This window comes from Oryctolagus cuniculus, chromosome 11, assembly GCF_964237555.1.
Source record: "Oryctolagus cuniculus chromosome 11, mOryCun1.1, whole genome shotgun sequence".
Classification (NCBI taxonomy): domain Eukaryota; kingdom Metazoa; phylum Chordata; class Mammalia; order Lagomorpha; family Leporidae; genus Oryctolagus; species Oryctolagus cuniculus.
Genome location: NC_091442.1, coordinates 61,861,844 through 61,872,318, shown reverse-complemented (window position 1 = coordinate 61,872,318; position 10,475 = coordinate 61,861,844).

Genomic DNA, 10,475 nt, shown 5'->3' with positions numbered 1-10,475 from the left:
TGCTGAGACAGTGAAACACTGTGACTGTGTGAGAGGGTGCAGGGTGTAGCTGGGTCTCTGGGGTCACTGTGAGTGATCCACATGCTCAGAGCTCTCCAATTGCCTGGGGTGGGTCACTGCAATGAGATACAGGCTCACACCGATGACTGCAGAGATCCTTGGTACAGTCCATGTGGAAGCACAGATGAGTACTGCACCCACAGAGGACTAACACTCAGGAACTAATGACCATCAAAGAGAGATGAGAGTGTGGTCAAGCCAAAAGAGGTGACCATACCTCCCCTTCTGTTAACAAGAAATCTACAATGCCCAACTTGGGTGTCACCTTCCATACTGACCCCACCCTGGAGCACTGACCAGAACTCCCTGGCCACACCCAGCACACATCTCTGGTATTCACTGAATGAGCAGATAACCCACTAAGCCACAGAGGCATAGTTCAAAGATTAAAGCCATCAGAGGAAAAAAATCAAAAGATCTCCACAAATGCCCAAAAATAAACACAGAAACTCAAAAAATAACATTAAGGAAGAAAGCATGAAACCTCCAAAGAAACACAACACTTTGATTTTAAAATGTAAAGATGAAGAGATTGATGAAATGCCTGAAACAGAATTTAAAAATGAATGATAGAGTTACTCAGAAGTAATCAGAAGAGGCTAGCACTGTGGCCCAGTAGGTTACTCTGCCAACTGCAGGGCTGGCAGTTTGGTGTGCGTCAGTTCTAGTCCTGGCTGCTCCTCTTCGGATCCAGCTCTCTGCTATGGCCTGGGATAGCAGTAGAATATGGCCCAAGTCCTTGGGCCCCTGTACTTGAGTGGGAGACACAAAAGAAGCTCCTGGTGCCTGGCTTTGGGTCACCTCAGCTCTGACCATTGTGGCCATTTGGGGAGTGAACCAGCAGATGGAAGACCTTTCTCTCTGTATCTCCCTCTCACTGTCTGTAACTCTACCTTTCAAATAAATAAATAAAAATTTTTAGAACAAAACAAAGCAAAAAAAAGTAATCAGAAGCAAATCCATGAATTAAAGAAAACCGTATGTGACATGAATGAAAATTTTTCCAATGAAATTGAACTTTTAAAAAGAAATCAAACTGAAATATTAGAAAGAATTCAATAGATCAAATAAAAAATGCAGTGGAAAGCCATAACAACAGACTTGGTGAGGCAAAATAAAGAATATCCCAAGCTAGCAGACAAATCTTTGGAAATCTTAGTCAGATTAAAAAAAAAAAGAAGAAGAAGGAAGAAAGAAGAAGGAAGAAGGAAGAAGAAGGAGAAGCAGAAGGAGAAGAAGAAGAGTGTTGGAGATTTATGAGATACTATCAAACAACCCAACATACGGGTTTTAGGAGTCCCTGACTGTATCAAAAGAGAAAATGGATTAGAATTCCTATTCAGTGAAAGAATTACCAAAAATTTCCCAATTTGGAGAAAGAAAGAGATGTCCAAGTACAGGAAGCACATAGAACTCCTGATAGACACGACCAGAAAAGGTCTTCACTATGACATATTGTGGTCAAACTTTCCACATAAAACATAATGATTCTAAAATGTGCATGAGAGAAATGTGAGATTTCTTTTTTAGAGGATTTTCTGTTAGACTCACAGCTGACTTCTCATCAGAAACCCTACAGGCAAAAAAAGAATGAAAAGACTTAGTCAAGTATTAAAAAAAAATTTCAACCTAGAATATTGTACCTTGAAAAGCTCTCATTTGTGAATAAAAGTGAAATAAAGACCTTCCATAACAAACAGAAATTAAAAGAATTTGTCACCACTTGTCCAGCCTTACAAAACATGCTTAAGGAAGTGCTATACACAGAAACACAAAAAGACAGTCATCATTACGAAAGAATGTGAAGGCAGAAAAATCTCCCAGTAAAAGTAAAAAAGAAATCCAAAGTAAACAATAGGAATATTTATGGAAAAATGGCAGGGCCGAGTTGTTACTTATGAATAGTCACATTAAATATAAATGGCCACAACTCTCAAGTTAAAAGATACATACTGGCTGAGTGGATTTAAAAACAAGGCCCATTTATTTGCTATCTACAAGAAATACACCTCTGTTTAACTCTGTCAAATTCTCACAGTGATGGAGATGGGACTGGGCTGAAGGTGGGAGCTGGGACTCAATCCAGGTCTCCCACATTGTTGCCAGGAGCCCTATTTCTTGAGCCATCACTGTTGTATCCCAGGGTGTGCATTAGAAGCAAGCTTGACCAGGAAGTGGGACAGGAATTAGAACACAGGTACTCCAACATGGGATCTAGGCATCTCAACTGGCATCTTAACATCTAGGTAAAATGCCTACCACATTTCTCTGTAACTGCTAATTTTATGCCTTACGGAATTAATTTGCTGAAAATGCTTTGTATTGTGATTCTAGGAAAATATGTCCATCTTTTGTCTTATGGATTTTGCGGGTTTTTTTTCATTTTGTTAAAGAAATCTGCTTTTCTCAAGTTGTTTTTATAGTCCCCAATAAATTCTAAAATAAGATTGAAAGTTTGCATGAACTCTGCCTAGAATTAATTTTAATATGATATGAATTAGAGATTTCATATTAAATTTTGTCCTATGGGAAACTAATTATGCTTGCATATTTATTGGATAGCACAACCTTTTTGAACTGAACAAAGACACCACCCCTGACATAGTTCAAACCACTGTACATGCCTGGTCTCTCCCTAAGCTCTCACTTTGTTCTGTTGATCCCATTATTCATCTGTGCATTGAGCTTACAGTGGTTTAAACATTCTTTTGTAGCTTCCTCTGTTCCTTTCAAAAAGCTCAATATGATTATATTTCCATTCCCTTTAATAAATTATTCAGCAAATAATAAACACCTGTTATATGCCTATGAATAGTCTAGCTGCTAGAAAGAGTTATCAGTGATGAAGGCAAATCACCATGTAAAGCTTAAACAATCATATAATTAATTAATAACTGTAAAATACAATGTTGGGTAGTAATATGTCATACATGGGAATACAAATTGAATAAGAATATAAGAGTGCAGTAATGATAGAGACAATAAAAAAGGACTCTCATTACATAAAATGTTTTATTTGAGAACAATAAGAGAGGGAAATAAATTCCGGTATTAAATATGGTAAGAATATTTCAGGCAAAAGGTAGAAAGTATAAAAGCTCTTCTTGAGAAGAAGGAGGGCTGGTTTCACCAAAATGAAAAATATATAACCTCATTATATATGGCTTTGAAGGTCATGGTAAGGATTTTGGATATCCTCATTATGTAAAAGACACTCTGGAATAAGAACTGATATAATCACTATGTATGCTATTTACTCTGCTGAGTCTGCTGCATGGACCGCTCATAGGAGAACTATAATAGAAGCAGACGATTTGGAAGCTATTTAAATAGTCTAGAGGAAAACGATTGGGCTTAGGCTAGGATGGTGGCAGTGGAGGTAGAGAGAAATTGTTAAATATGTGACATGTATTCAAATGCAATGTATGACATCTGAGAGTTTGGAAAGGGCTATCATTTTCTGAGCAATGGTTAGTATCATTTTTGCACCAAGATAGATAAGGAAAGGAGCATGTTTGGAGTAAGAAGAAGTGATAAAAGTAAGCTATCTTTTGGAGCTCTGAGTTTTTCTTTTGGAAATTCAAGCAGAGATATTGAGTAGCAGTACAATGAATGAGTTGGAGGTGAGGAAAACGGTCAGTCAATTTGAATAAGGCCAACTAGATGTGAGTTTGGTGATCAGTAGACAGATATGCCGGGCTCTTGAGGATTTCTAGTGATCAATACAGGAGAAATGAGGCACATTTAATTAAGATGAGACAGTCAGTAAACTCAAGGGAAGACCAAACATGGAGGTCTCTGGAAGCCAAGTTAAGAAACTACTTCATGCAGGACATAATAAATCCACCATATCAGATGTGCTTTAAGTTTTGAAAGTAACACCCTAGATAAAGATGGGATCCATTTCCATTTGAGAGTAGAAATTAGTGACATCAAATTAAGATGGAGATTTATCAGGCCGGAAACCAGTTCTATTTTCTCAAAGAAAGTACTAATTTAGGAGACTCTGAGAACACACAGCAGCATGTGTGGAACTTACAGCTTTGACACTGCCACATTGCCTTGATCTGTCATTCTCTCCAATAACTTTGTGTCATAGTCACCTGTTGTAACACACCAGCCCATTTAGAAGAACTTAAACTCTTTGTGTTTGGAGAAAATATTCTTCAAAGACAATGCTACATTAAAGAATATGAAATATTTTAATGCTATCCATGTTGCTTAACAAAGTTCACAATCAGTTTTTAATCCAAAGTGATCTGGTGCCTTTCAGCTTCCAAAGTTTCATTTTTATATTTCTTTTTCAAGGAACCTCCATATTGTCTTCCACAATGTCTGTACTCATTTACATCGACAGTGTATAAATAAGGGTTCCTCAGAAAAACTAAAAATAGAAACACCATAGGACCCAGCAACTCCACTTCTGGGTATTTTCCCTTGTATAATAGAAATAAGACCCATCTGTCAAACTGAAATATGCACTGTCATGTTTATTGTAGTGCTATTCAAAATCCAGTGGATGAAAACAACCGAAGTGTCCACCAACTGATGAATGGATAAAGAAAACGTGATTCGTATAGACAATGGAATAGTATACAGTCACAAAAAGAATGAAATCTTGTCATTTGCAACAACATGGACAGAACTGGAGGAATTATGTTTAGTGAAATAAACAAAGCATAGAAAAACAAGTGTCATATGATCTCACTTTTATGACGAGTTTAAAAACCAGGTGATCTTGCAGGAGTTAAAAAATAATAGTGGTTGCCAGAAGATGGAGAGAAATCTGCATGGAGGGGTAGGGAAAGTTTTATTGACCAGTACTAGGCTATAGCTAGAAAGAAGTAAGAGGTTCTAGGGTCTATTTCAAAGTTGATGAAGATAAACAATGTAAATTTACAATATATTTATCTAATCTTAAAAAATAGAATATAAGATTTTTGGATATTTTCACTATAAAGGAATGTAAATGATTAAAAAAGATAAATATATTTTCCTTAATTGGACATTACACAATGTACTCATGTAACAAAATATGACACTGTACCCAATAAATATGTATAATTCTCTATGTTAAAACTTCAACTAAATTTTTTCTAATTTTCATTATATTCCACACCCTAGATTTATTTTTAAAAATAATTTTAATTTTAATGCCATAAAATAGTGTGTGCTCTTTTCATTTATCTTTCTATATACTTCTTTTAGAAATTACCTCATAATTTTGCATTTAAAATTTAATAATTCCCTCCAACTGCATAACATGACACTTAATAAAACCTGCACACATATCAATACTTCCACTACCTTTCAGTATAAATTCAATTACTCTTTCTTCTGGATAATTTGTGTGCTCCTAGAGAAGTAGAATTTATAGTTTCACAGATGACAGATGGCAGATAGGATATCTCCCTAGCTCCTCATGCTATTTCTACTGTAGGCTGTGAATTTTGTCCACTGAATTGTTATCCCTTACCTGCTTCACCAACTCTTAATGTTGTTCTCTGATGCTGTTTTTAAACCAAGATGAGTCATTTTATTCAGAAATAAAAATCACCACTATTTTACCCCTGCCACCTTTTAAGTGGATGAATGACTACAAGTATGAAAGTTCTTTAGGCTAGATGCTGTCCTAAGTCCCTTTCACACACAAAAATGCACAACATTAGGAAATAAATAATAGTGTACTAAATGAGATTTTTATGGCAAGTCCAATAACCTTTTACCTTTGGGAAGTTACATAAGCTTTACGGAAACTAATTCTTATCTGAATAAGAGAGTAGAAATATCTTACAGGTAAACTACTTTATTCCAGGAGTCAGGAGACAGGTTCATGACTTGGTTTCAGGAAATGTGCTACAAGTAAAACCAAAAATAGAAAATATGATATAAATACATGTTAGCAAATGTAATCTGATTATTGACATTTGTTGCATAGATCCTAAACTTACTGTAGACCATACCATCAATTTTAGGAAAGCATCAGTTCCCACAGTTTAATTCTTTGGGAATATTTTATGCATAAACAGTAAGCACAGACATCACCGCTCTTTACAACTCCCAACCTGATCTGCCTTGAGAACTAGTATCTCATGTAGTTTGAAAGTATTTATTTACATTATATTTTTATTTTCATTCAAATATAAACCATAAGCACTGTAGTCTTTTTTACAATGCCAACTTTAAATTCTATTTTAAAAGTCAGTTATATGGGAAGTTGAATAAAATCTGTTTACAATGATTGGTCATATTAACATGAGCTGCTGGTAGAGAAGGTTGCATCTGGAACATTACCTAGGAGACTGCTATTACATGCATTGTTTATGGTATTTTGATTCAAGGCAAAGGTAACGTTGAGACAATAGAACAAATTTGTTGCTACATATATATATTTTAAAGATTTATTTATTTGAAAGAGTTATACAAAGAAGGAGTAGGAGAGAGAGAGAGAGAGAGAGAGAGAGAGAGAGATTTTCCATATGCTGGTTCATTCCCCAATTGGCCACAACGGCCAGAGCTGTGCTGATCTGAAGCCAGGAGCCAGGAGCTTCCTCCGGGTCTTCCCATGTGAGTGCAGGGGCCCAAGGACTTGGGCCATCCTCTACTCCTTTCCCAGTCCATAGCAGAGAGCTAGATCAGAAGTGGAGCAGCTGGGACTCAAACCAGTGCCCATATGGGATGCCAGCACTGCAGGCAGCGACTTTACTCGCTATGCCACAGCGCCAGCCCCTACTAGTATATTTTTAAATGAAGGAATTGATAGCTCCATTAACTGCTCATTTATTTTTTTAAAAAAATGGTTACACTACTGACTTGGTTTTATTTCCCTTAATTTCATGAAACTATCATTAAATATGGAGCAAAGACAACAGTTGTTTATCATTAGATGCATTTGACCACATCTGTCATCAGTATGAAGGGAAAAACATTTTTGTGGAATTGTTGCATTTAAAGTATTGAATATTTCTGAGTTAATCCCGTGTTTTGGTCTATTTTAGTGGAATATTCTTTTTTCTTCTTGACCTGAATTTGAAGTTCATGAATGGAGAGTTTTCTTTGTGTCCTGTTCATAAAATATGAAGGAGCTAATTTTGTTTTAAAAGCAAAAACAAGGGCCAGCGCTGTGGTGTAGCGGGTTAAACTACCACCTGCAACCCCAGCTTCCCATATGGGTGCTAGTTCAAGTCCCAACTGCTCCACTTCTAATCCAGCTCCATGCTTATGCACCTGGGAAAGCAGTGGAAGATCGCCCAAGTACTTGGGTTCTTGCATCCACATTAGAGACCCAGAAGCAGCTCCTGGCTCCTGGCTTTGGCTTGCCCCAGCTCCAGTCTTCGCAGCCATTTGGGGAGTGAGTCAGCAGGTGTTATCTCTCTCTTCTAACTCTCTCATCCTCTCTCCCTCTCTCTCTGTAACTCTTCCTTTAAAATGCATAAAATAAAAATCTTAAAAAAAAAAAAAACAGAGGTGAATGGTGCAGCAGTTAAGATACTGCTTGGGATACTGGTATTCCATATTGCAGTGCCACAGTTCTAGTCCTGGTTTCACTAGCTATCCTAGCTTACTGCTAATGTACATTCTGGGAGGTGGCAGATGATGACTTAAGTGGTTGTGTCCTTATCACCCATGATTGAGACCTAGATTGAGTTCATAGTTTATGGCTTCAGCCTAGCCCAGCTCTGGCTGCTGTGGGCATTTGGAAAATGAACCAGCAGATTCCTGTCTCTTTGTGTCTCTATGCCTTCAAAATAAGCAAATAGATATTATAAACTAAAATAATTCTGATCATTAAAAATAAATAAACATAGCCTATATATATGGTCAATGTATCATAAGGTTGATCAGTAGCAGGAGTCTAAGGGACTCTTTAGGGCTAATATCCTTTGAATCATCATGCTTACAAGAACAGACTTAATATCCTAGGAACTTGCTCTTTCCATACCATCAACATTCTATTTTCTGATTATCTTATCTAAATATTTTAGTTAGTTTTTCTTAAATTAAGCAACACAATGGAAAAGAACCACTTACACATCCATCAGCTGGGCCCAGATTTTTGCAATCTATTAGTTCTCAGTTGTTACTTCAGAGACAAATTTTATACATTTGGATAAAATGTCTTCTATAATTGATAATTTCATGATTTTTAAATATTCTCAAGGCCTAAAATATTGTTCTGTATGTAACAGGAATTAGGATTAAGTAGCATCTTGCAGCTCCTCTAAGCCAAGCTTGGTATAAGTGTCCAATTCCTACTGATCCTCACAGAGTCAATGATTATCCTAGCTGGTCCTTCCTCATTGGTGTAATTCAAACTGTAGTGACCTAAATCTTAAATGTAAGTATGGAAATAGTCACATTTGATCATAAGAAAAAGTCAACTGGTTGTATTTTGATGGTATACTACAATTAGACTGATAAAACATTTATTGAATGTCATTCTATGAAACAGATATCACACTTCATTAATAGAAACAATAAATTGCCATTCCTTAAAAATATTTCCAGTAGTTTTTCTGCCTTTTCATAGCTTAACAGTAGATATGTATATGAGGCAATCCAAAATTTATTATAGGAACAAGTAGAGTGACAGAGGTTTATGAGGAACATGGGGATGGGGGAGAAAAGAAATCACATTTTGCTTTGGTAACTAGAGAAGCCTAATGTTGCATTAAGTAGAGCCTTGAAGGTGAATAGAGTTTACAGGTGGAATTTAGGAAAGCATGTTTTATGGAGGTAACTTGTACTCATATTTGGAGGCAATGATCCAATGGTTGACTGTTGATTCCCCTGAATAAACAGGGAATATGGCTTACTACAGTTTATATGACATTCATTTGGGGAAATTACAGAATCCATAGCCTAAGTGATTGATGTTCTTGGGTGGTTTAGTTAAAGTGATTTTAATACTTTATATCCAATACTTATCTAGTGGCTTTTCAATCCAGTTCTCTAAGCATTTCCTTTTGGCTACCTATTTTTGGTCTATGTGATTGTTCCAAGTCAAGAAGGTTAAGAGAGGAACAGAAGGATAATTTCAATTTAGTTAGCTTTGCTATTTATTATCTCTGGTAAATGTTCTGGTGCAGAAGGTGCTAGGAAATAATGGCATTGGGTAATTGTCTATGGATAACGCTAAGTGGCAGAATGCTGCAGCTGATGGCAGAATGTTGCATCTGTGGCTGTTCCTGGGATTCCAGAATTATATTTCTACATCAAATATAGCTTTATGTGAGCTCCAGGGGTTAAACAGTCTACATACACATTGCTGTTTAATTATACTTGCTGCAACTCTCCTATGTTACAGGGATGAATGAGAACTTTTTAAAAATACATATTTATGTTCCCTAAGCAGACTCTTTCCTAAAACCAAAGTTGGCAGTGCTTCTACATACTCATCAATAAAGGAGTTTGCTCTTGCTCTGTGGGTAAGTCTTAGAAGTTTTTCTGACGTTTTTTGTTTATCCTTGGGCTATTAGAAATTTGATCACAGGGTCAAAGTGTTTCCCACATGACATGTGTTCTTCACCAGGCTGTTGAATATTAAGAATTCTTTATGGTTTAAGTCCAAACTATAATTCTTTAACGATGTATACTAAACAAATGGAGAAGCAGTCCACATTTATATATAGGAACAGAATATTTTAAAGATGCCACATACCTCAACTTTATCTACTAACCTGATGAACTGATCATCTAATGAACAATAGGGTTCTACATGGGACCTGATAAGTTGACTTTACAATTTCTGCTAAAGGCTAAGAAGTAAGAATTTGCCAAAAATAAGTGAAGAGAAGGAGGAGAGAAAGAGTGTTTTCTTTCCAATATATACAACTTATTGTGACATGTTAGTTCTTAAATGCACATGCTACTTCTACAGTGATACATAGACTGATAATTGCAAGAAAAGAAAATCTAGAATTAGATCATGCCTATCTGCAGCTTCACAACTGAAAGTGACAACATAGCAAGGTGAAGTTTGGATTAGGATATTTCAACACATAAACTTGAATTAATAGTTATTCATATAGGAAAGAAAAAGAAAATAAATACCTACCTCACACCATCACAAAAATCAACTCCAAATGAATTAGTATTTTACATTTCGAGAGAGAAATATAAAGCTTTTAAGAAAATTTTATTAATATTTCTCAATTTGTAGTAGGGAATGATTTCTTAAATAAGACACAAGGGGTGGACATTTGACTCATGAGTTAAGACACCATCTGGGACACCCAGATCCAATGTCAAAGTGTCCGAATTTGAGTCTTGGCTGTGCGTACCCTGGGAGAAAGCACATGATGACTCCAGTATTTGGGTACCTGTCACCCATGTGGTGACCCAGTTTAAGTTATGGTCTCTTGGCTTCAACCTGACCCAGGGCCAGCTGCTGCAGGCTGTGGGGAGTGAATAAG